Below are 26,135 nucleotides of genomic sequence, written 5' to 3' on the forward strand. Positions count from 1 at the left end.
AAGAGTACATGTGGAAACAGCTATATATGGGAGGTTGACTGTGTGCATGGGTGTGTTGGTGAGTGAATGGATATCTCAGTGCTACATGTCCAAGTAAGTACATATGTAAAACACAGTGCATGTGAGAGTTGGCATATATAAATGACTATGCATGAGAGCCAGTGAATATGCGAGTGGCTGTATGGATCATTGTGTACTTGTATCAGTGATTGTATAAGAGAGTAAGTATGTGTTAGTATATGTTTGAATAAGTAAGGTGTTGTGTGTATAACTGTATAGTTGAGGAAATGGAAGTGTGATTGATTCTTTGCATGACTGACTAGGTGTGTGAGTAACTCCATGGATGAGTAGCAGTGTGTGAGTGTCTGTATAGGTGCATGAGTGCATATGATAGTGTTGTATTGATGAGTGACTGTATGTATGAGTGTTTCAATGAGTGAATGTGTGTGTAGACCTATGAATCAGTGAGTGCGTATGTAGTAACTGGTATTGGTGTGTCAATGGTTTTAAGAATGGTAGTCTGTATTTAACACTGGGTGTATCAAAGGTTATATTAGAGTTTGAGGAGGTGCGTTGTATTATCACATGAATGATATCATCAGTGATGTCAAATGAGATGTCATCAGTGATGTCATCAGTGATGTCATTTGAGATGTCATCAGTGATGTCACTGACCATGTCATGAATGATGTAATATGTAACATCATCAGCAGTGTATTGCGGGTGCGCGAAATATAGTTAGTAGTCCCACAAGGGTCGGCGTTATCACCAACCTTGTTCAATCTATATGTCACCCCCTTGGGGGATCTGATAAAATCTCATGGCCTGAGATTAGTGTCTTATGCAGACGACACGCAAATCATAGTGTCTGTCTCCGATTCTATTGAAGCAACTGCAGGGCGTTTCAGGAATTGCCTTCTCAATGTGAAAAACTGGATCAGCCAAAATGTTCTCAAATTAAATACTGAGAAGACTGAAGTCATAGAATTCGGTCAGAAGCCCTTGATATGGAGTCAGCTATGGTGGCCCTCGGAAGCCGGTTGTTGTCCAACTCCAGCCGAGAAGGTCAGAAACCTTGGATTTCTATTGGACAAAAACCTCTCCTGCACGGCGCAGGTTAATCAAGTCACCTCTGCCTGTTTTCATACGATGAAGGTACTTAGAAAGATCTTGCCCTACATCCCACCCACCTTAAAAAAGACTGTTATTGCCGCCCTGGTAATGTCTCGGGTTGATTATTGCAACTCTCTCTATCTTGGTACGGGAGAGAAGCAAATGATCAAGCTGCAGGCTATCTAGAACGCGGCCGCCAGGGTTCTTTTGAACCTGCCAAGGCGTCACCCCACCTCCCGTGCCATTCGAGAGCTACTCTGGCTGCCAATTAAGCGCAGAGTTTAGTTTAAGGCCCTCTGCCTGGCCCACAAAACCGTTCACGGAAAAGGATCGGATGACCTGGCCAAACTCCTCCCGCGATATGTGCCCAACCGAATTCTAAGATCGGCCAATCAAGACCTGGTCTGTGCGCCTAGAATCCGGAGAGTGCGTTGGGGTGGAAAATCCTTTTCTAATCAGGCTTCCAAACTTTGGAACTCACTGCCTGCTGAACTTTGCTCACAAGCCTCCAAACTGAGGTTCAGAAAATCCCTGAAAACATGGCTGTTTTCCCTACCCTGATCTGCCTCACATCGCCTTCTAATCTACATCGCCAAGATGCCGCGGCATTCGAGCGCTTAATAAAAACTTCAGTCAGTCAGTCAGTCAGTACAACTAACTATATAGGAGCAATTTCAATGGTTTTTTAAATGCTAATTCCTAACTATATAAGGCCTGAAACCTATGGTTTTTTAAGTGAATTTGCAAGGTTTTTTAAATGCTAATTCATAACGATATAAGGCCTGAAACCTATGGTTTTTAAGTGAATTTGCAAGGTTTTTTAAATGCTAATTCCGAACTATATAAGGCTTGAAACCTATGGCTTTTTCAGTGAATTTGCAAGGTTTTTTAAATGCTAATTCCTAACTATATCAGGCATGAAACCTATATTTTTTTTCAATAAATTTCAAAGGTTTTGTAAATGCTAATTCTATTAGCGGATAACGTTTATATATGTTGTTATCCTTCTGGGACCACCTGAGCAGCCATCTTGTTTCTCAGGAGAAGTGAGGCACAAGAGAGCACAAAACGTGAAAAGGGGGCAGGGCTGAGACCCCCTGACCCCCTAGCCCTTCTCAGGGGTCCCAGAAGGACCACCAAGTGCAAATTTTTTTTAAAAAAATTTAAATCGCGGGGTACGTGCACGGTACGCGTACCGTACGCGTACCCCGTGATTGTTTTGAATTTTAATTTTTTGTTTTGCCCTTGGGGGTCCTTTTGGGAACCCCTGAGAAGGGCTAGAGGGTTGGGGGGTCTCTAGCCTGCCCCCTTTTCGTGTTTTCCACTCTTGTTTTGGGCTCTCTTGTGCCTCAGTTCTCCTGAAAAACAAGATGGTGGCCAACACTTCCTGGTTTGGACAGTTTGGAATGTTGACAGTCGACTGCCAGCCAATCAGAAACTCGCTCGCGCACGTAAGGGTACGCGCACGTACGCGTACCGTACGTGTACGGTGCGCGTACAGTGAGCGCATATAGATATATAATTTGCTCAAATTCAATTTTTTTCAACAACTACTGGAGGGATTTTCACCAAATATAGAAAAGGCACTACTGCATACCTGTCCCTACCATTTTGCCAAGTTTGGTGTAATTCCGTTCAGCCGTTCCGGCTGTAGCCATGTCTAAAGGTCCCATAGAAAATGCCATTTGAAAAATTTCTAATTCAATTTTCTCAAGAACTACTGGAGGTATTTTCATCAAACATAGCAAAGGCACATCTGCATACCAGGCCCTACCATTTTGCCAAGTTTGGTGTAATTCCATTCAGCCGTTCGGGCTGTAGCCGTGTCTAAAGGTCCCTATGGAAATTAACATGGGGAAAACACGTTTTGGGACCCCCCTTTTTTCTCGGCCCCCGCTTGACGAATCCCCCCAAAACTTTCAGGGAAGGAGCCGAGCGAAGCAATTTTAAGGAAAATTACACGGAGATTCCTCAATCGGCGCCAATATATACCAATAGAATGTTCGGGATTTCCTATGGTAACTAGGTCCTAACTATATATTCCTACTGGCGACCGCCAGTAGGTTTTATATATATATATATATATATATTCCTCAATGCACTTTCACCAGTCATTGCTCCACATGTTACAGGTCCTTCCTCGGCGCGTGGTGAGACGCGCGGTTACACTCCCAACTCTGGTCTGGGATTTACGGCAAACCAATTCACTCGAGTGCACGCAAAAAAGCCATTATTCGGGGTTTTGTTCAAGCAGACAAACGCGTTTCAGTACATAATGCACTAGACATTTTCTATGTTGATCAACATGGTAATTGTTTGTTTGTTTATTTAAACTGGCATGAGTAAAGTTATGAGTTGACATTGACGAAGGTGGAAACGCTGAAACGCGTTTGTCAAACTGGCTGCGGAAGCGCGAAATAAATGATTTGAAACTGCTTGAACAAAACCCCGAATAATGGCTTTTTTGCGTGCACTCGAGTGAATTGGTTTGCCGTAAATCACAGACCAGAGTTGGGAATATATATATATATATATATATACATATACATTACCTACTGGCGGTCGCCAGTAGGTATATATAGTTAGGATTTTTTTGAATAGGGATTTCTGAACATTCTATGTTGAATAACTTTGGCGTTGATGGACGGAATTGACTGAAATTTTCAGGAAAATTGCACATTTTGTTTCTGAGCGTCCCCTGAAAGTTTGGGGGGGTTTCGTCAAGCGGGGGCCGAGAAAAAAGGGGGGTCCCAAAACGTGTTTTTAACATTGAGTTTTCCATAGGGCGGTTGGACTTTTAGCTCGAACGGCTGAATGGATTTCCACAAAACTTGGCAAAATTGTAGGGACTGGTAGCCCGATGTGCCTTTGCTATGTCTCAAGATATATGCTCCAGTGGTTTTTACAAAAATTAACTTTGAAAAATATATATTGGGCTACATTGGGCTATATATATGTTAGAGCCCAAATGTAGCCCAATGTAGCCCAATGTAGCCCAAAGATGGCCACCAGAGACAAAAAAAAAAAGGTAGCCCAAATATCAGCCAGATGTAGCCCAACTATAGCCCAGTGACAGAATGTCCCAGAGTGTTCTAAAGAACAACTAGAGCGCTAACAGTCTTACTTATGACAAAAGTATGGCACACCTGAAGTCATATTGATTGGAATAAAGTGTTAACACTTAAAACATTTAATTTGCAAAGGAACAAAATGAGGGGTTTCATTTTGCCATAGAAATGTTATATATATATATATATTCACAGAAAAAACCATAGGTTATAGTGGATATATAGTTAGGAATTTGCATTTACAAAACCTTGAAAATTCAATGAAAAAACCATAGGTTATAGGCCATATATAGTTAGGAATTAGCATTTACAAAACCTTATTTTACTCGCATAAAACCATTGAAATTCCATATATAGTTACCTAACTATAAGCGCTAACTATATATCGCGCACCCGCAATCCACTGCTGATGATGTCACATATTACATCATTCATGACATGGTCAGTGACATCACTGATGACATCACTGATCACAACATCCAGTGATTGTATGTGTCTGTAAAGTTTAAATATGTTTCACATATTGAAGAATGAGTGGATGTATAAGTGTCTGGATGAAGAATTTAGTAGGTGCATGACTGACTGTATGAGTGAGTGATTAAATGTGTCTCACTGAGTACATGGGTTAGTGACTAAACTGTCTTAATTCGTGCATCAGTATGTTTGTTGTTGTGTAAGCTGCTGCATGTGTTGATCAGTAGCTATAAGAGTGGCCATATGGGTTATTGATTGGTTGCCCAAATATTTGAATGGGAGGCTGAGTGTGTGTGTGGGTGGCTGGGAGGTGCGTGACTCTGTGCATAGATGTGTAAGCAGTTGATTCACTAGGAGTATGAGTTCAAGAGTGCATGTGGAAACAGCTATATGGGCGGTTGACTGTGCATGGGTGTGTTGGTGAGTGAATGGATTTCTCATTGCTACATGTGCAAGTAAGTACGTATGTAAAACACAATACATGTGAGAGTTGAGATATATAAATAACTGAACATAAGAGCCAGTGAATGTGTGAGTGGCTGTATCGATCACTGTGAGCTTGTATCAGGGATTATATAAGAGAGTAAATATGTGTTATTATATGTTTGAATAAGTAAGATGTGTATAACTGTATAGTTGAGGAAATGGAGGTGTGATTGATTCTTTGCATGACTGACTAGGTGTGTGAGTAACTCCATGGATGAGTGACAGTCTGTGAGTGTCTGTTTATACTGAGTGTATGTAAGGTTATATTAGAGTCTGAAGAGGTTCATTGTATTATCACATGAGTGATGTGATCAGTGATGACAAATGAGATGTCATCAGTGATGTCATTTGAGTTGTCATCAGTGATGTCATCAGTGATGTCATTTGAGATGTCATCATTGATATCATTTGAGTTGTCATCAGTGATGTCATTTGAGATGTCATCAGTGATGTCATCAGTGATGTCACTGACCATGTCATGAATGATGTAATATGTGACATCATTAGCAGTGGATTGCGGGTGCGCGATATATAGTTAGCGCTTATAGTTAGCTAACTATATATGGAATTTCAATGGTTTTATGCGAGTAAAATAAGGTTTTGTAAATGCTAATTCCTAACTATATATGGCCTATAACCTATGGTTTTTTCATTGAATTTTCAAGGTTTTGTAAATGCAAATTCCTAACTATATATCCACTATAACCTATTGTTTTTTCTGTGAATTTCATTGGTTTTTTAATAGCAAATATGAAAAGCTTTAAAATGTCAAGTACGTGATAGATAAAAACATTTTCGTATTTATGCATGCTGATGTGCTTTGAACGCTGCCCCCCCCCCTCCCCTCTTTTGCCTTAGTAGTACTCTCTCTTTGCAGATACTGAAGGGTAGTTAACGCAGGCCTTTACCCCCGTTGTAATCCGTCGTGCCTCCTTGTCTCTCCATTTGATTGATTGTTGTCCAAGCATTTACTGTTTTAGAATTGGTTCTCTTTGGATCATTCTCTATTTACAAACAAGCACAAAGTCGCAATACTCTGTTTAGTCTTTGCAGATAGTGAAAAATCGTGTAAAAAAATAAAAGTAATCGAGCAAAATCAGTAGGCCACTAATTGGATCTCTTTTTGACCTCGCTAAAATAGAAATATTAGGAACAACCCTTCTTGAGAAATACGAAAATAGTGAGATGAACTGAGCTCCACACCATGAGGGCTGCAAGACAGCTCGGCTCCATCACCCATCCCGCACAAAATAACGACAAACCCTATGCAAATATTAAAAATATAGACAACACACCAGCAAAGAAACAGGGTAAAACATTTTATTAAAAAACTATTTACATAACGTTGGTTTATAAGATGATGTCAGTAGTGGACCGATGTGTGAATAGATCGAAAACAGCACAAGGCTCCAAGATCCGGATAGCAAGCTCCTGGATGTTGGGTGCCATAGTTTAGAGTTCTGAATTTCAGCCTTTTTCAATGCCTGTGCTTTGTTGAATCAAAATGGCGGCTTGACACAAAGCTGACTCAAGCGTTGTTACTGATGCTATGCAGACCAAAACTGGTTTTCAGTTTGTACATTTTTCTAGATTTTTCAATCCAAGTTTGGTTGACTTTGTAGAACGATGGCTTCAGATTTTCAACATACGGTGTGGTGGCGCTGACTGGGAGGGGGCGCTTCGCTCCTGCCCCCTCCCCAAGTAAGATTTTCATACGTGAAAGTACGTTAATGGTTTTGGTCCCTGAGATGCTTCGATGTCACTACCATTCTCAAATAGCATAAGTTCTGGATGTTGGGTGCCATAGTTAAGAGTTCTGAGCAGTGCTTGTAACACTGTCTGAAGCTTATTTCCACCTACTGCAGCTTCACTATTCTCAAAGTAAGTGAGTGTCGTTTGTGGACCTGACTGCATTAGAAAACAATGTGATATGTTACCTTCCTAAACAGCTTGACGGAGGCCCCTGAGGGGCGGTGTGATGGCCATGGACTCGGAGAAGACGCTTGGCTCCGACACCCTCCCCAAGTCTTATAGCACTGGTGTAGCCTGAGATCGCCCCCGACATAGGCGGCCGGCTCCCGGGGTCCGGCGGAACTTTTTGCCTTTTGATGACTCTTCAATTCTGGACCTTGTCCCACAATCCGTTTGACCTGAAGACAAGCTGTAGTGGGGCGCCCCTTTATCGTTTTAGTTGCCATTCCGCCCGCTTTTGCTACACTGTGCCTCTTCCGCCATTCAGCTGTTTTCCGCCCGCTCTTGCGACTACAGCGTCTCGCTCACCATGTAGTTGAGATGCGCCCGCTCTTGCGGTGCAGCGATAGGCGGCTGCCACAGGACTCTCAAAATGGCGGCCGGCTCTTCGGTTTTGGGCCTGGTCCACTAAAATGGCCCTGGGACACCTTGGAACTCGGACGCTTGTCTGCTAGGGCTTGGGTCCCATTCTCGAAAAGCGTCCCCTCAGCCGTGAAGATTCTACAAAAGTCTTGGGGGCCTCCGACTCCCGCAGGCTTCTGGTGGGGAGCGGCTGCCATGATTGCTCGTGGAATGGCCACGACAGAGCTACGAGATGGTAGTGGTCTCATGCTGACGCCAGCTTTAGTCTGAAACATCCAGAAACACTGTAGACTACCAATTCGATCAGTTCCGGTAGCGCCCCAACATGACCCGGAAGAGAAGAACTTGCCCTCCCCTCTTTGACTGATGGTTCTTGTTGCCTGTCCCCTCTGTTGTCATTTAACAGAACTTTTTGGACTGCTGAAAGGGGTTGTGTTCTGAACGCTGGTTGGTGGAGACATTTAGACTATATTCTTGACCTACGTTGTCGCGTAATGCGTTTTATGACACGCCGCGTTAGCGCACCCGGAAGTGATCCGAGGCGCGGCGCGCAGCGCGTAACGTAAGCATAACAGGTCATGTGACTTGTTAATAAAACTTTTCATTGGTTCATTTTACTTTTGTTAATTTAATGATGAAAAGCTTGGTCATATGACCTAAAAATTACGCTTTTTATTATTTTCGAACAATATTTTTTTTTCAAACATATGTTATAATATTCCAGGCTAATGTACTTTCCCGGAAAATTTACAACTGTCTTGCAAGTAAAATATATTCCTTTTTCGAGAAAAAGGGCGTTTCTTCCTTCCATGACGGAGCCGTTGAGTAAAAGAGATTCGGCCTGCTGTCTTAGTCGCCGATACGCCTGATTATCAGATTCTTATCGATCACTTTATGTTGCAGACATGAAAAACACAACTGCCCTTGACCATTTATCTTTACTGCGTTCCTACATATTATACCTTTTATCCGTCATGTAATTGGACTGCTTTATTTCACTTGCCTTTTACTGATTCGAAAACAGTCACTAAAAGTAAAAACTTTACAAATGAAAATACTACTACCGTGTTTTGTTTTAAAAACCTTTATTGTGAAAATGTCAGTATACAAATACGGGCCTATAACCACGTGGGCCGGCCACGGAGCAAACTGAAATCGTATATGATGAGGAGACATTTACACTGTAGAAGAACGTAACGAGCGGGCCATTAGGTGACAAGAACAAAGGTGTCTAACAGTTGCGGAATCGGTGGACGTACATTTTGTAATTAAAATACGACAGGGCCACTTACAATAACATTTTCTAGATATACATTTGCGGGCAAAGAGTTACGAGTCCCATTTATACCGGCGCCATTTTGGGCGAGGCCGGGCAGGTCCAAGATATAGTCAAAATGTCTCCACCAACCATCGGCCAGACCAGAACCCCTTTCGGCCCTTTATGCTACAAGATGGTGTCTTCCATTCAGAAAATATTGGTGGCAGCATTTTGAAAGGAAACAGAAACAGCCGTTCTCCTAGTGAGTTTCACATTGTTACATTTAGGAAGAATGTTGAAGAGTAGTATGTGGAAAATCTGAAGCCATTTTTCTACAAACTCTCAATCAGACTTGGATGGAAAAAAAAAACCTGAAGAATGTACAAACTGAAAACCATTTTTTGTCTGTATAGCACCAACAGTAACGCTTGAGTCAGCTTTGTGTCAAGCCGCCATTTTCATTCAATCAATAGCGTCCCCCTGCACACATTCAGGGACCTGGTCGTGTCTTCAGATGAAACGCATTGTAGGAAAAGAAGCAGAAAGGAAAAGGAAAAATGTTCCGCCGGACCTAGTGAAGCTGCAGCAGGTGCAAATAAGCTTCAGACAGTCTTACAAGCACTGCTCAGAACTCTCAACTGAGGCACTCAACATCCAGGACTTGCCATTCGGATCTTGGCGCCTTGTATTTTTGTTTTGTTTTTGATGGAGGGGAAACAACAAAAAACAGACATTGAAAAAGGCTCAACAGTGCAGGGCGCCTTGTGCTGGTTCCGACCTATTCACACATCGGTCCGCTACTGACATCACCTCATAAACCAACGGGGCACCCCACGCCGACTTTCGGCGCAGCATTGTAGGATGGCCACACCAGTGCGGCAATTTGCTGGACACCACCTCGGTGCCATCCAGATCTCGGCGCGTTCATTCAATCAATAGCGTCCCCCTGCACACATTCAGGGACCTGGTCGTGTCTTCAGATGAAACGCATTGTAGGAAAAGAAGCAGAAAGGAAAAGGCAAAAAGTTCCGCCGGACCTAGTGAAGCTGCAGCAGGTGCAAATAAGCTTCAGACAGTCCTACAAGCACTGCTTAGAAATCTCAACTGAGGCACTCAACATCCAGGACTTGCCATTCGGATCTTGGCGCCTTGTGCTGGTTCCGACCTATTCACACATCAGTCCACTACTGACATCACCTCATAAGCCAACGGGGCACCCCACGCCGACTTTCGGCGCAGCATTGTAGGATGGCCACACCAGTGCGGCCACTTGCTGGACACCACCTCGGTGCCATCCGGATCTCGGCGCGTTCGAGTCACTGTGCCGGAAGAGTGACCGGAACTCAGCTGAACACGCCGTCTTTCGGCGCAGCATTGTAGGATGGCCACACCAGTACGGCAATTTGCTGGACACCACCTCGGCGCCATCCGGATCTCGGCGCGTTCGAGTCACTGTACCGCAACAGTGACCGCAATTCAGCTGGACACGCCGTCTTTCGGCGCAGCATTGTAGGATGGCCACACCAGTGCGGCAATTTGCTGGACACCACCTCGGTGCCATCCGGATCTCGGCGCGTTGTGCTGCCTTCGGCCTATTCGCACATCGGTCCGCTACTGACGCCGCCTCACGTGCCAACGGATTTTCTACGCTTTTTGTAGCCCTATGTCGCATAACAGGTCATGTGACTTGTTTATAAAACTTTTCATTGGTTCATTTTACTTTTGGTTTCCTAAAGATGGAAGGCTTGGTCATATGACCTAAAAATAACACTTTTCATTGGTTTAGAACATTTTTTTTTCCCAAACGATGAAAGCCCCACCTTGTTTCTGGATCATTCAGACTGAAGCTGGCGTCAGCATGAGAGCACCACCATCTCGTGGCTCCGTCGTGGTCATTCCGCGAGCAATCATGGCAGCCGCTCCCCACCGGAAGCCTGCGGGAGTCGGGGGCCCCCAAGACTTTTGTAGAATCTTCACGGCTGAGGGGACGCTTTTCGAGAATGGAGCCCAAGCCCTAGCAGGCAAGCGTCCGAGTTCCAAAGTGTCCCAGGGCCATTTCAGTGGACCAGGCCCAAAACCGAGGAGCCGTCCGCCATTTTAAGAGCCATGTGGCAGCCGCCTATCGCTGCACTGCAAGAGTGGGAGCAACTCAACAACATGGTGAGCGAGACGCTGTGGCCGCAAGAGCGAGCGCAACTCAGCTAGATGGCCGCCACCTGGGGAGGCCCGTTCACGCCGGCTCCCCCACGCCCCCCCCCGGGCCGCCGCACGCCAATTTTCGGAGCAGCATTGTAGGATACCAAAACCAGTGCGGCAGTTTACTGGACATCACCTGGGTGCCTGTCGTACATGTTGTGTCAGCCATGTGACACTGGACACAGACCGCTACTGACGAGGCCTCCCCCCGCACCACCCGGGACGCCCCACGCTGTTTTTCTGTGCTGCATTGTAGGATCCCTAAACCAGTGCGGCACCCAGGCGACATCACCTGGGTGCCGTCCAGAACTCTGCACGTTGTGCTGCCTTGGGACTATTCGCACAACAGACCGCTACTGACGAGGCCTCCCCCCGCCCCACCCGGGACGCCCCACGCCAATTTTCGGAGCAGCATTGTAGGATCCCTAAACCAGTGCGGCACCCAGGCGACATCACCTGGGTGCCGTCCAGAACTCTGCACGTTGTGCTGCCTTGGGACTATTCGCACAAAAGACAGCTTCTAACCATTGTTGCTTTTTGTGTTGAGAAATGTTTAAATGTTTTTAGTTTTTGTTCCGTTTGTTAAAGTTAGTAGTTAATAAAGTTTTATAACCTTACTTTGTTGGAGTGTTATCTATTTTTTTAAAAACGGGTGAATGGGGCCTTGAATCGGGTTATTGTCATGTGTGGGCTTTGGAAGTGTGCTGCTGCAGGATCGGACATTTCAAACTCAAATGCACGTTCTTTTTCTTACCTTTCCGAAGCATGGAGCGCAATAGCAGGCAGAGAAAGGGTGATGCACGTGTTGAACACTACCTGATCTGGCAAGTTGCTGGCAGTGCCCCCCCGCCCGCTCCTGAAAGAGGGCACACACACACCGCCGCCCCGAGTACTTCACAAATCTTTAAAAGACCATGCGCTTGTTCATGAGGCTTAAATGGTTTATCACCTCTTCTAGAACCCCGGCATCGACCCTCTGACGTTTCATGGAAAAATTACCATGTAACACAATACCAAGCCCTGTCAGCTGAAACCCCCAAGGAATCGTGGGGCATATTATCAAGGGGGTTTATCTCCGCTTTTTTGGCTTTAAAAACCATGAAAGCGGAGATAAAATTATTTCCCTATTATCAAGCTGTCGCTAACACCAGTTAGTGACAGCTAAAAGAAGATAGCGACCATCTTGGGCCCCGCTTTGCATGTCAGTGATACTTATCACTAATGACATGCAAAGTGGCGTGCCAAGATGTTAGCGACTGGAAACAGTCCCTAACATCGCTACCTTCTATTACCAACTTTTGGAGATATTCGCGCTAAGCGCGAATATCTCCAAAATCTAACACCTGCCCTGAGCAGTTCTTAGCCATGTTATCCAATGGGAGGTGGATAACATGGCTAAGAGCATTAGGTCGATAATACATGAATATCGCTGACTTTTCTGCGATAATAGCAAGGTTTATCTGCGATAAAAATCGCCGATGTGCGGCGATAATTTTTGTCTCTAAACAAGTTAGAGACAAAAATTATCGCTAGTTGTTCGTAATATGCCCCCGGGTTTTTGCTTGCAGAAATCGGGAGGCGGGAGACTAGCACTGAAATCAGTACTCACACGCCTGAATCAGGAGGATTGGCATGTCTGAATTCTCTACAGCTGGGGCCATAAACTACATCCGCAGGGTTAGGTGATAGCCTGGAACCAGCCTGGCATCTAAAATGGCTGCCGTGCACGACAAAATTGTGGCATTCGAAAAAAGGCAAGATGGCGCAGCCGCTGGAAGAGATATATCAACATATATCAGCCTCCTCAGCCACCCTCAGGAAACATAGGGGATTAGGATATGTCTCCCGCACCCCCTTATACCTAGTACTTTAATTAACGAAGCACAAAATGGCGAATTCCCGTTTCGCTACCAGTTTGCGGCCCAGTTCGCGGCCCGTGAAGCGCTTCTACCGTGAAAAATCATTTTTTTTTTATTTTCCCCACGGGACCCTTTAATAACCCCAACAACATTCCTAGGGGGTCAAGAGGGGGATACCTTGCCCCCTTTCATTAAATTCCCCCTTAGTTTTTCACCTTTTCTTCTCTCTCGATCCTACCGAGAGACAAGATGGCGGCCGCTCCGGACTGTCACGCAGCAAAAAAAAAAAAAAAGCTCACGCACAGCCGCTGGAAGAGATGTATCAACATATATCAGCCTCCTCACCCACCCTCAGGAAACATAGGGGATTAGGATACGTCTCCCGGACCCACTTATAACTAGTAATTTAATTTACGAAGCACAAAATGGCGAATTCCCGTTTCGCTACCAGTTCGCGGCCGCGCTTCTACCGTGAAAAATCATTTTTTTTTTATTTTCCCCACGGGACCCTTTAATAACCCCAACAACATTCCTAGGGGGTCAAGAGGGGGATACCTTGCCCCCTTTCATTAAATTCCCCCTTCGTTTTCCACCTCTTCTTCTCTCTCGATCCTACCGAGAGACAAGATGGCGTCCGCTCCGGACTGTTTAGAATGTTGACAGACACCGGAGAGCCAATCAGCTTTCTGCGCGCAAAGTTCCGATAAGCGAAAAGTAAGCGGACCGGATCGCTGCCCAGAGCGCTGTTACAGATATATATCTTGGTTTGAACGTTAATTTCTCAAAAACTACTGGAGCACATATATTGAGACCTAGCAAAGGCACATCGGGCTAACAGTCCCTACAATTTTGCCAAGTTTCGTGCAAATCCATTCAGCCGTTCGAGCTAAAAGTGAGTCCAACCGCCCTATGGAAAACTCAATGCAAAAAACGCGTTTTGGGACCCCCCTTTTTTCTCAGCCCCCCCTTGACGAAACCCCACCAAATTTTCAGGGGCTGCTCAGAAACAAAATGTGCCATTTTCCTGAAAATTTCAGCCGATTCCGTCCACAAACGCCAAAGTTATTAGACATAGAATTTTCAAAAGTCCCATAGGGAATAAATCCTAACTATATATACCTACTGGCGACCGCCAGTAGGTAATATATATATATATATATATATATATATATATATATATATATATATATATATATATATATATATATATATATATATATTACACCTACTGGCGGTCGCCAGTAGGTATATATAGTTAGGTTTTTTTTTAATAGGGATTTCTGAAAATTCTATGTTGAATAACTTTGGCGTTGGCTGAAATTTTCAGGAAAATGGCACATTTTGTTTCTGAGCGTCCCCTGAAAGTTTGGGGGGGTTTCGTCAAGCGGGGGCAGAGAAAAAAGGGGGGTCCCAAAACGTGTTTTTAACATTGAGTTTTCCATAGGGCGGTTGGACTCACTTTTAGCTCGAACGGCTGAATGGATTTCTATGAAACTTGGCAAAATTGTAGAGACTGTTTGCCTGATGTGCCTTTGCTAGGTCTCAAGATATGTGCTCCAGTGGATTTTGAGAAATTACCGTTCAAAAAAATATATATATCTGTGACAGTGTCCCGGTTAGCGCCCCGGTTCGCGTACCAGACGCGTAACGGAACTTCGCGAGGAGAAGCGGATTGGCTCTCCGGTGACTCTCAACATTCTAAACAGTCCGGAGCGGCCGCCATCTTGTCTCCCGGTAGGATCAAGAGACAAGAGGTGGAAATATACGAAGGGGGAAATGAATGAAAGGGGCAAGGTAGACCCCTCCTGACCCCCTAGGATTGATGTGGGGGCTATTAAAGGGCCCCGCGGGGCAAAAAAATAAAAGACATTTTTTTTTCGATTTTTCGCGGTGGAAGCGCTACCCGGTACGCGAACCGGGTAGCTCACCGGTAGCGTAACGGGAGTCCGCCATCTTGTGTTTCGGACTAATTTAGTCACAAGATGGAGGATAAACAATGTTGGGAATGGGTATAAGGGGGCACGGGAGACATATCCTGACCCCCTAGGTTTTCTGAGGGTGGCTGAGGAGGCCCATATATGTAAAAAAAAAAAAACCTTTTTTTTGTTCAAATTTTCGCACGGTTAGCGCCCGGTCCGCGCACCGGTTAGCGTTCCGGAAAGCGTAACAAGGGGAAAACCAAGGGAAATAGTAAAATAATATTTTAGAGTGCTTTGAGGTAGGGTAGCTCTGAATAGAGCTGTTGTGTTGTTGGGTGATGTAAGTACCAACATGTAGGTACCAATGAAGAGTCTAAAATTCAATGTACACCGTCTCCTCTGTAGATATTTTGTATGTTCTAATATGGGTTATTTAAATGTAAATGTGTGGAAAAGCACTTCATGCTTTAAAGCAATTGTATTTTTGAACTGATTGTTCTTTCCTCTTAGTCCTCCTCTTTGTTTTTTTTTTCCCCACACTCTTCTTCAGCATGATAGTTGATAAATTCGTTCCCTCAAAAAATTTATATACATAAAAAATTATATTAAATACATATAAAATATATTTTTCCTTTAAAAGAAGAATACATTTTACAGCTTTTGATATTTGTTATTAAAAAACCATTGAAATTCACTGAAAAAACCATAGGTTATAGACCATATATAGTTAGGAATTAGCATTTACAAAACCTTGAAAATTCACTGAAAAAACCATAGGTTATAGGCCATATATAGTTAGGAATTAGCATTTACAAAACCTTATTTTACTCACACAAAACCATTGAAATTCGCATATATAGTTAGTTGCACTAACTATATATCGCGCACCCGCAATCCACTGCTGATCATGTCACATATTACATCATTCATGACATGGTCAGTGACATCACTGATGACATCACTGATGACATCTCAAATGACATCACTGATGACAAGATCCAGTGACTGTATGTTTCTGTAAAGTTAAAATATGTCTTACATATTGAAGAATGAGTCGATGTATAAGTGTCTGGATGAAGGATTTAGTAGGTGTATGACTGACTGTATGAGTGAGTGATTAAATGTGTCTCACTGAGTGCATGGGTTAGTGACTAAACTGTCTTAATTTGTGCATCATTATGTCTGTTGTTCTGTAAACTGCTGCATGTGTTGATCAGTAGCTATATGAGTAACTATATGGGTTATTGATTGGCTGCCCAAGTATTTGTATGGGAGACTGAGTGTGTTTGTGGGTGGCTGGGAGGTGTATGACTCTGTGCATAAATGTGTGAGCAGTTGATTAACTAGATGTATGGGTTCAAAAGTGCATGTGGAAACAGCTGTATGGGCGGTTGACTGTGTGCATGAGTGTATTGGTGAATGAATGGATATCTCAGTGCTACATCTCAAAGTAAGTACATATGTAAAACACAGTACATGTGAGAGTTGACATATATAAATAACTGTGCATAAGAGCCAATGAATGTGTGAGTGGCTGTATGGATCATTGTGAACTTGTATCAGGGATTGTATAAGAGAGTAAATATGTGTTAGTATATGTTTGAATAAGTAAGGTGTGTATAACTGTATAGTTGAGGAAATGGAGGTGTGATTGATTCTTTGCATGACTGACTAGGTGTGTGAGTCACTCCATGGATGAGTGACAGTCTGTGAGTGTCTGTTTACACTGAGTGTATCTAAGGTTATATTAGAGTCTGAAGAGGTTCATCGTATTATCACATGAATGATGTCATCAGTAATGTGATCAGTAATGTCAAATGAGATGTCATTTGTGATGTCATCAGTGATGTCATTTGAGATGTCATCAGTGATGTCATCAGTGATGTCACTGACCATGTCATGAATGATGTAATATGTGACTTGATCAGCAGTGAATTGCGGGTGCGCGATATATAGTTAGTGCAACTAACTATATATGCGAATTTCAATGGTTTTATGTGAGTAAAATAAGGTTTTGTAAATGCTAATTCCTAACTATATATGGTCCATAACCTATGTTTTTTTCAGTGAATATATATATATATATATATATATATATATATATATATATATATATATATATATATATATATATATACACTTTCACTCCCTCCAAATTTGCCGGGATGCCAAGACAGCGGTGCACCACAGGGTTAGAGGTTTCCCTGCCAATAATATCCAGTTTCACCAAGCACAAAAGAATTGTGCCAATGCAATCCATCCAAGCGAAATTACCACTTCAATAAATCGTAGCGATGGAAAAAACAACCCAACGCGTTTCAGCGATTCACTCGCCTTGCTCACGGGTGATTTGTGCATGGAGTTTGAAACAATAAATAAAGTTTTACAAACACAAGTCTCGTGGAGTTCCCAGTGTAAACACCAACAATGGACTTAAAACAAAACAAACCTTATTGGCGGCCATATTCGAATAGTGTGTGCGCTGCGAGCCTGCTATGTATTAACTGTTCCATATACATCGTGCCTCTGAAGTTATAACTTCCAAAATATAAAGATTAGCATTTCATCACTTAGGAACAGTAATGCCAACAATTACATGCTTAAAGTAACACGGCAGCATGACAGATCGATCAATTTACTCAAAGCCGATCCAAGTCTAAACATAACTTAGAACGATTCACCAATACTGTGCATTGTCACACCAGCCTCATACATAATGCATACTAAATTGTCAAATACTATATATTTTTGTGTATGTTTAGTACGTAACACAGTTTCAACGTAATACCCCAGTGGGCCACATATGTTCAAACAAGGGCTTTCTCAAGAAGTTCAAAAATATAAATCCCCAGTGGGCATGTGTTTCTTGTAGCACAGATCCTTAGAGTACTAAAATCCACAGTGAAACAATTTCAGTTAAGCAATATGCACTTTATTTTTGCCAACTTTGCACAGAAGTTTCCCTTTGTTTAACAAAATTATTTGCATAATAGTTCAAAGGGAATGTGTACATATTTTGATGAATAATGTAAATTAATGTTGGTGTATATAAATGTTGAAACTGTTACTGCAATTTTGCACATATTTATTTTAAATATTTATTATATTTATTGTGAATGTTGCACATTTCTGTGGAGTACAAAGCAATGAGGAAATGACTAAGAATGTAAAAACGAATGTATATTGAAAAAAAGCGTTTTTTCCAAACAGTTCGGATTAGGCTGAAGTACTTTGTTTATTTCTATAGGCTTGGGAACATGTGACCTTTTCTGCACTACAAATCACGAGGTGAAATTCGACCATGCCATGTGATCAAGGGCTCCAGGGCCCGAAACGCGTCATGGCGGAAAAGAGGGTGCACAGAATAAAATAAGCGCTAAATTTAACCACATGGGTCCGTTTCGTTATTCGATTTCCAGTTTCTTTGGGGCGGATGGCGAAGTTCCTGTCATAAATTTCACACCGGCAAGCTTCTAGGTGTGACACGGACCCCTCCAGCGCAACGGGTAAGCGGACAGGAAGCAAAGCTGACGACCCGGAAGCATTATACAGCCCCGTTAGGAGCAACCGCTTTTACCCCCGGTGAACCAGACCGAAGCAAAAATAGTGATCGGTGTCATCGGACTCTCACGGCTGTGAGTGGGTCCGTAACGCTGAGAACAATTCGAGACCTTTGGACAGAATAGCCGGTGCAGGAGAAGGAACACGCGAGAGAGCATAACCACTCTGGGAACGCAGTCAGTTGCTCGAGAGCGTGTGCGCTAAACAACTTACAAACACCAACCGGTGCACCGTCATGGACGCCGAGGATGTGGTTAGAAAGAGAAGCAGAGAAGAAGCGGCAGTCAGCATGTTTGACGACAGCCCCGTGGTGGAGGATCAACAGGCGTGGGCAAGTATTACACCGGGACCTGGGGGCAGCCGCATCAAAGAGCTTTTTAAACAACTGGAGAAAGCCATGAAAGTCGAACAGGCAAAATGGTGGGAACAGAAATCCCTCACTAGATATTTGGAGGTGGGGAGAGTTCCTCGCGGCTTGAGGATTATGCTGGCCCCCAACTTCGAGAACCCCGACCCAAAAATGCTCCACAAGTGGGCACAATGCAATCTGGATAATTCTAGTCGCCTAATACGGATACTTGTACAATACGCTGAGAGTGATGGTGCCAAACTCCAAGTACAGATAAAAGAATTGAATGATCAAATCAAAGCACTGAACGAGGAGGACCTGGAGAAAAAATTAAGAGAGAATATGACAACAAGGTTGGCCAAGGAAGAAGATATTATCAAGAAGAGAAAAACATTTACATTTCAAAGGGACAAACTGGACTACCAAAATGGGCGTATTTATACATTTTCAAGGAAGTTTGACCCCCCCGGCAACGAATAAAATGCCGAAACAAACACAAGCGACAACGAGTCAGAAACATCACTCAATTTCATCTACAGACATCAGTACGGTTCCCAGCAGTGACTCCGAGATGGAACAAGGTTCAAATGTGGAGCAGTTGGGGTTTACAAAGCGGTCGTTAGGTCAGGAGGTGGAATGCCTGCAGAACGACCGCAAGAAATCACTAAGATCCCATGCCTCCAACTCCGGCGCAAACAAAGGAACAACGCCAAGCGCAACCAGCGGAGAAAATGCAGGGCAGCCAAATCAAGGCGCAAAAAAGAAGACGTACAAAAGATGGAATCGCCGCTAAATTCACAAGTAAGTGAAAATATGACCATTGTGAATTTAACCAATACGCGATTAAGTCCTAAAGAACAGAAAATTCTATCACTGGGGTTATCATTTTGTCCACCATGCACTTTTGATTACGCCAAAACCAGAATGGACATTTATAAATTCGTAAGAAAATTAAAACTTACAAAGTTATTTCTGGTTAACAAACAAAAAGCACGTAAACCCCAAGATACAAGTATGGTGGATGGTACTAACTTGTCGGTAAGAGAATATAAGTTGCAATGTGACTTACAAGATCTCTTAAATGAAGGGGATTTGGATAACATTCAGGAAACAGTGAGCACAACTGTAACCAACAATCCAGGCAATACCTCATTTAAGCCCAAATCGACTTTTAACCCAGTGATGGCACATGATAATATCGATGTGTTCAGTGACATGATAACAACAGAGATCAAGAAGTTAAATAAAAAAACTTTGATGGTAAATAAAAGAACAACAAAGTATAACAATTCTTTTGGCAGCCTAATGAAAAAAGTCCAAGAAGATGAAAAAACTGTAATTAGGCAATCAGACAAAGGGGGCAATATCGTCCTCTGGCCTCTGAACCTTTATCTGGAGGAGGCACTCAAACAACTGGGCGACAGATTGTGCTATAGCAGGAGTGATCGACAGGCATTTAAACAAGCATGGGACAAGTTGAATACAAAACTTTACTCATGGAGAGGACAGGGACTCCTGAGTGGAGATGAATTGAAATTTTTAAAGACTAACCATCCGATAATCCCGGTGTTCTATCTGATTCCCAAGATCCATAAGGACAGCACTAGACCACCCGGGAGGCCCATTATTTCGGCATGTGGGGAGACATTTGAAAAGGTGTCCCGATATATTGATTTCCTTGAGGAGTTTGTAAAATCCCTGCCATCTTACATCAGAGACACTATGGACTTTTTGCAAAAAATTAAATCATTAGTGTGGAGTACAGAATATCTATTGGTCACACTAGATGTTACTGCTCTATATACGAGCACCAACCATGTTGATGGAGTGAGGGCAGTCAAACATTTTCTTAGCAAAAGACCAGTGTGTATGTTGGAGCATAACATTATGTTGATAGAGATGTTGGAAATGTGTTTAAATAATAACTACTTTCTCTTCCAAAATCAAATGTTCCAGCAGTTGCGGGGAGTAGTAATGGGGGCCTGCTTCTCCCCCAGTTACTCATGTCTGCACATGGGGCGGTGGGAGGAGCAGGTCTTGGGCAATGCCTTCAGTGAGATCATGTCTAACAAAGTGGTAGCTTGGTACAGATTTATAGACAATTTGTTTATAATTTGGAAGGGGACAGCGAGTGAAGCAGAACAATTCATTAGTGACATCAATAAGAATGAATTGAATTTAAACTTCACAGGCACTATAAGTGAGAACAAAGTCAATTTTCTGGATGTAGAGGTTTATGTAGAAGAAGGGAGACTGCAGACCAAATTACATCGTAAAGAAACTGCAGGCAACACAATCCTCCATGCATCTAGCCAGCACCCCAACCACCTAATCCGAAGCATCCCCTACGGGGAGATGCTAAGGATTAGAAGAATCTGTAGTACAGATGCTGCCTGCTTATTAGCACAAAATGAGAGTAAAGCAAGATTCTTACAGAGAGGCTATACAGAAAGTGTGGTGTCAAAAGCAATGGAAAGGGCTAACAAAGCAGGAATGTTCCCGGCTGCACAAGCGGATGCGGGGGCAGGAGACACAATGGCAAACAATGCAGGGTGTCAGCCAAGACTTATTTTGGGCTATAGTTGCCAACACAGGCAAATACAAAATATTGTCAAGAAAAACTGGCACATAATCACAGGGGACCCTGTGATTGGAAAAACTATGGCAACCTTTCCTGCAATAACATATAGTCGTGCCCGGTCCATGAGTGACATGTTGGTCAAGAGCAGTCCAGAGATATCGATCCGGGACAACTGGCTAGGTAAAAGCAAGGGTTTCCTAAAATGTGCTGTATGTAAGGCATGTACCATAGGGAAGAACAAAACAACATATAGCTCTCCATTTAGTGAGACAGAAATCCCTATTTCCAAGAAGATAACCTGTAAGTCAGATTATGTTATCTACATATTGGAATGCGTTTGTGGGCTGTGCTACGTTGGTAGCACCAAGCTACAAGTCCACAAGCGCATATTGCAACATATGAGGGCAGTAACCAATAAAGATGAAGCCTACCCTGTGGCGAGGCATGTTAATTTATGCCACAAGGGGGATGTAAACTGCCTAAAGTATTTTGCAATAGATATGGTACAGCCTTTACGAAGAGGGGGCAACAGAGAAGCACGATTAAGAGTATTAGAAACCCGCTACATTCTGGAGCTCGACACCAAGACACCGTATGGCCTTAATGCGACGGAAGATTTATACACTTGTCTACAACTGGAATAACACCATAAGACAAGTGAGATGAATCTATCGAGAGATGCAGTAGCCCCAAAAATGTATCAGGGGCATAAAAGTCGTCAAACATACTATACCATCTAGCGCCGCCAGGTTTTAAACAGTATTAATTCAATCACAATACCAAGGGTAAACCACACTATTTCTTTTCGTAGTGCAGGAATAACACAAAAAGCCCAAGCAGTATAGTAGCAGTGATCCGGGAAATTAATGACAATGCCCACTAGGGCAGTATTACTTAATCCTCTTAGAGTGCTAAAATCCACAGTGAAACAATTTCAGTTAAGCAATATGCACTTTATTTTTGCCAACTTTGCACAGAAGTTTCCCTTTGTTTAACAAAATTATTTGCATAATAGTTCAAAGGGAATGTGTACATATTTTGATGAATAATGTAAATTAATGTTGGTGTATATAAATGTTGAAACTGTTACTGCAATTTTGCACATATTTATATATTTATTTTAAATATTTATTATATTTATTGTGAATTTTGCACATTTCTGTGGAGTACAAAGCAATGAGGAAATGACTAAGAATGTAAAAACGAATGTATATTGAAAAAAAGCGTTTTTTCCAAACAGTTCGGATTAGGCTGAAGTACTTTGTTTATTTCTATAGGCTTGGGAACATGTGACCTTTTCTGCACTACAAATCACGAGGTGAAATTCGACCATGTCATGTGATCAAGGGCTCCAGGGCCCGAAACGCGTCATGGCGGACAAGAGGGTGCCCAGAATAAAATAAGCGCTAAATTTAACCTACATGGGTCCGTTTCGTTATTCGATTTCCAGTTTCTTTGGGGCGGATGGCGAAGTTCCTGCCATATATATATATATATATACACTTTCACTCCCTCCAAATTTGCCGAGACGCCAAGACAGCGGTGCACCACAGGGTTAGAGGTTTCCCTGTCAATAATATCCAGTTTCACCAAGCACAAAAGAATTGTGCCAATGCACTCCATCCAAGCGAAATTACCACTTCAATAAATCGTAGCGATGGAAAAAACAACCCAACGCGTTTCAGCGATTCACTCGCTATGCTCACGGGTGATTTGTGCATGGAGTTTGAAACAATAAATAAAGTTTTACAAACACAAGTCTCGTGGAGTTCCCAGTGTAAACACCAACAATGGACTTAAAACAAAACAAACCTTATTGGCGGCCATATTCGAATGGTGTGTGCGCTGCGAGCCTGCTATGTATTAACTGTTCCATATACATCGTGCCTCTGAAGTTATAACTTCCAAAATATAAAGATTAGCATTTCATCACTTAGGAACAGTAATGCCAACAATTACATGCTTAAAGTAACACGGCAGCATGACAGATCGATCAATTTACTCATAGCCGATCCAAGTCTAAACATAACTTAGAACGATTCACCAATACTGTGCATTGTCACACCAGCCTCATACATAATGCATACTAAATTGTCAAATACTATATATTTTTGTGTATGTTTAGTACGTAACACAGTTTCAACGTAATACCCCAGTGGGCCACATATGTTCAAACAAGGGCTTTCTCAAGAAGTTCAAAAATATAAATCCCCAGTGGGCATGTGTTTCTTGTAGCACAGAAAGAAATCGAAATCATTTTACAACTTCATCCCCAGTGGGTAGACATTTTCTTAAGCGCTGCTCCTCCATAAGTACCTAAGCAGAGAAAGGAAATAGAGCCAATCAGACTCTTAGCAAGCATACACTTATCGAGGCCAAAGGATGTTTGTACACCCACAGTGCATCATAATACCAAACACAACAAAGATAATACAAAAATGTAAAGTTAAAAACATTTGGAGTTCATTGCAGGAGACTCAGTAAGTGTATTTACCCAAAATCAGTAATTGGTCTTACATGCACCGATATTGCAGCTTACAACTCATATCAGATTACTCCCCCAAGTGCCAGATCAATTCTTCTTCAGAATTGAGACCTCTCGGAATACGGGTGTCCAGATCTAAGATATATCTACTCTCAAGCTGCCGCAACTTCCTGATTTTGTCCCCACCTCATTTCTTTGGAGAAATGTTGTCAATTACAAAAAAATTTAAAAGGTTGCGGTTACTGTTGTGCAATTCTTCAAAATGGCAGGCAACAGGTGAAAGTTGATCTTTATTCTGAATCGCCCGCATATGTTCAAGAATACGCTTTTAGCAGGGAACATTGTGCTCCCAACGTATTTCTTAGAACATGGACAAACCAGAACATATACAAATGATCAGGTAAACATGTAAGATGTTTACTAATGCATTTCTCCTTTTCTTCCACGGGATAATACACCTTCTTGACATTAGAACTGAATTTACAAGCCTTGCATTTCATGCAGGTAAAAAAGCCTTGTACATCGTTTCTCCTTTGCTTGTTGGTACTCACTTCATTTTTGCTCAATTTATCCCTTAGTGAGTCAGCCTTATGGTATGTTATACTTGGAGTACTCCCCAAAACGTCCACCAATGTGGGTTCCGTTTTGAGAACGTTCCGATGTCTCTTAAGACTACTTTGAACCTGCCAAGATCTGGAACGGTAAGTTGGAATAAACCTTACCACTTCATTGTCTTTCGTCTCTTGTTTATCTTGGGAAACCAGCAATGTAGCATGACTAATCTTGCTGGCTTTCGAAAAAGCTTCCTGAATGACATTCGGATGGTAACCTCTTTCTCTGAAGCGTTCTTTCATGCATTCACCCTCAAGATTAAAATCATGATCTGTACTACAGTTCCTCCGGGCCCGGAGGAACTCACCGTACGGTATACTGCGAATCAGGGATTTAGGGTGTCTACTTTCTGCATGAAGCAGCGTGTTTCCCGCAGTGGCTTTTCAATAAAGTTTTGTCACCAGTGTACTGTTTGAAACTTCAATTAACAGGTCCAGATGATGTCCCGGAAAATGTATGTGGTGGGAATAGGCAACTTTCACTTCGCAAGCTAGAATCCAAATATATTATTGATTTGAAAACAATGACCCCGCTGGGATTAAATTCCAGTGAAGAACTTTCTGTACATCTGCACCAGAAGATTTGTAAATTGTAATATGAAAGTTTATTGCTAATGTCCGTAGTGTTCCTCTGCAATATGATTTTAACATTTTATTTTATTTTCAGGTATTGAGGCTCACGCTATCACGGAAAATATGCCCACTTGGGCAATACTGTGGAACATTCGATTCCATGTAAATACTATAATTGACTGATTCAACGTGCGCATTAAGGGTACAGCATGCATAACCTCGATTAAGGATCAAGTGCTCACTGGGGCATAATCGCTAAGTTTTTATAGACTCCAGGCAATGATATTGAGTGCTCTATTACATGTTAAAGTGTGGATGTTACACACTGAATAAAGCATTGGAGTTTTGAATTGGGTACGTCATTACACTAACACTGTCAACTGAATGTCAGCGGTTGACTATTATGAAATTCATATGAATGTACTGAGGTTGAGAATCACGCATGTACCGATTCCTATTTTGCGCTGTTCGAGAGTTCTCGAAAAGAATTGTCAAAACGATACAATATGTTTATTTGCAATGTATTCCCGCTTCGTCCTTGTCACCACCATATTCAGAGGAGCACCGGAGATTGCGGAGGGGAGAACAGCTACCGGGTGTGGACGGAGACAGTTGGGAGTGCGGAAGAGGCACGCCAGCACGGACTCCATTGCCCAGGAGTCCGTGCACTTTCCATCTGTGCTGGAGGACCGCCCTCCCTCCACCTGTGCCTGAGGATCGCCCTCCCTCCTACCTAGCTTACCTGGCTTAAAACTGCTCACAGAACCCGCTGGCGCGGGTCCCGCTTCGTCCTTGTCACCACCATATTCAGAGGAGCACCGGAGATTGCGGAGGGGAGAACAGCTACCGGGCGTGGACGGAGACAGTTGGGAGCACGGAAGAGGCACGCCAGCACGGACTTCATTGCCCAGGAGTCCATGCACTTTCCATCTGTGCTGGAGGACCACCCTCCCTCCACCTGTGCCTGAGGATCGCCCTCCCTCCTACCTGGCTTACAACTGTTTGCGGAACCCACTGGCCCGGGTCCCGCTTCGTCCTTGTCACCACCATATTCAGAGGAGCACCGGAGATTGCGGAGGGGAGAACAGCTACCGGGCATAGACGGAGACAGTTGGGAGTGCGGAAGAGGCACGCCAGCACGGACTCCATTACCCAGGAGTCCGTGGACTTTCCATCTGTGCTGGAGGACCGCCCTCCCTCCACCTGTGCCTGAGGATCGCCCTCCCTCCTACCTGGTTTACCTGGTTTAAACCTGCTCGCGGAACCCG

This window comes from Lissotriton vulgaris, chromosome 3_1 (assembly GCF_964263255.1).
Source record: "Lissotriton vulgaris chromosome 3_1, aLisVul1.2, whole genome shotgun sequence".
In the NCBI taxonomy this organism is placed as follows: domain Eukaryota; kingdom Metazoa; phylum Chordata; class Amphibia; order Caudata; family Salamandridae; genus Lissotriton; species Lissotriton vulgaris.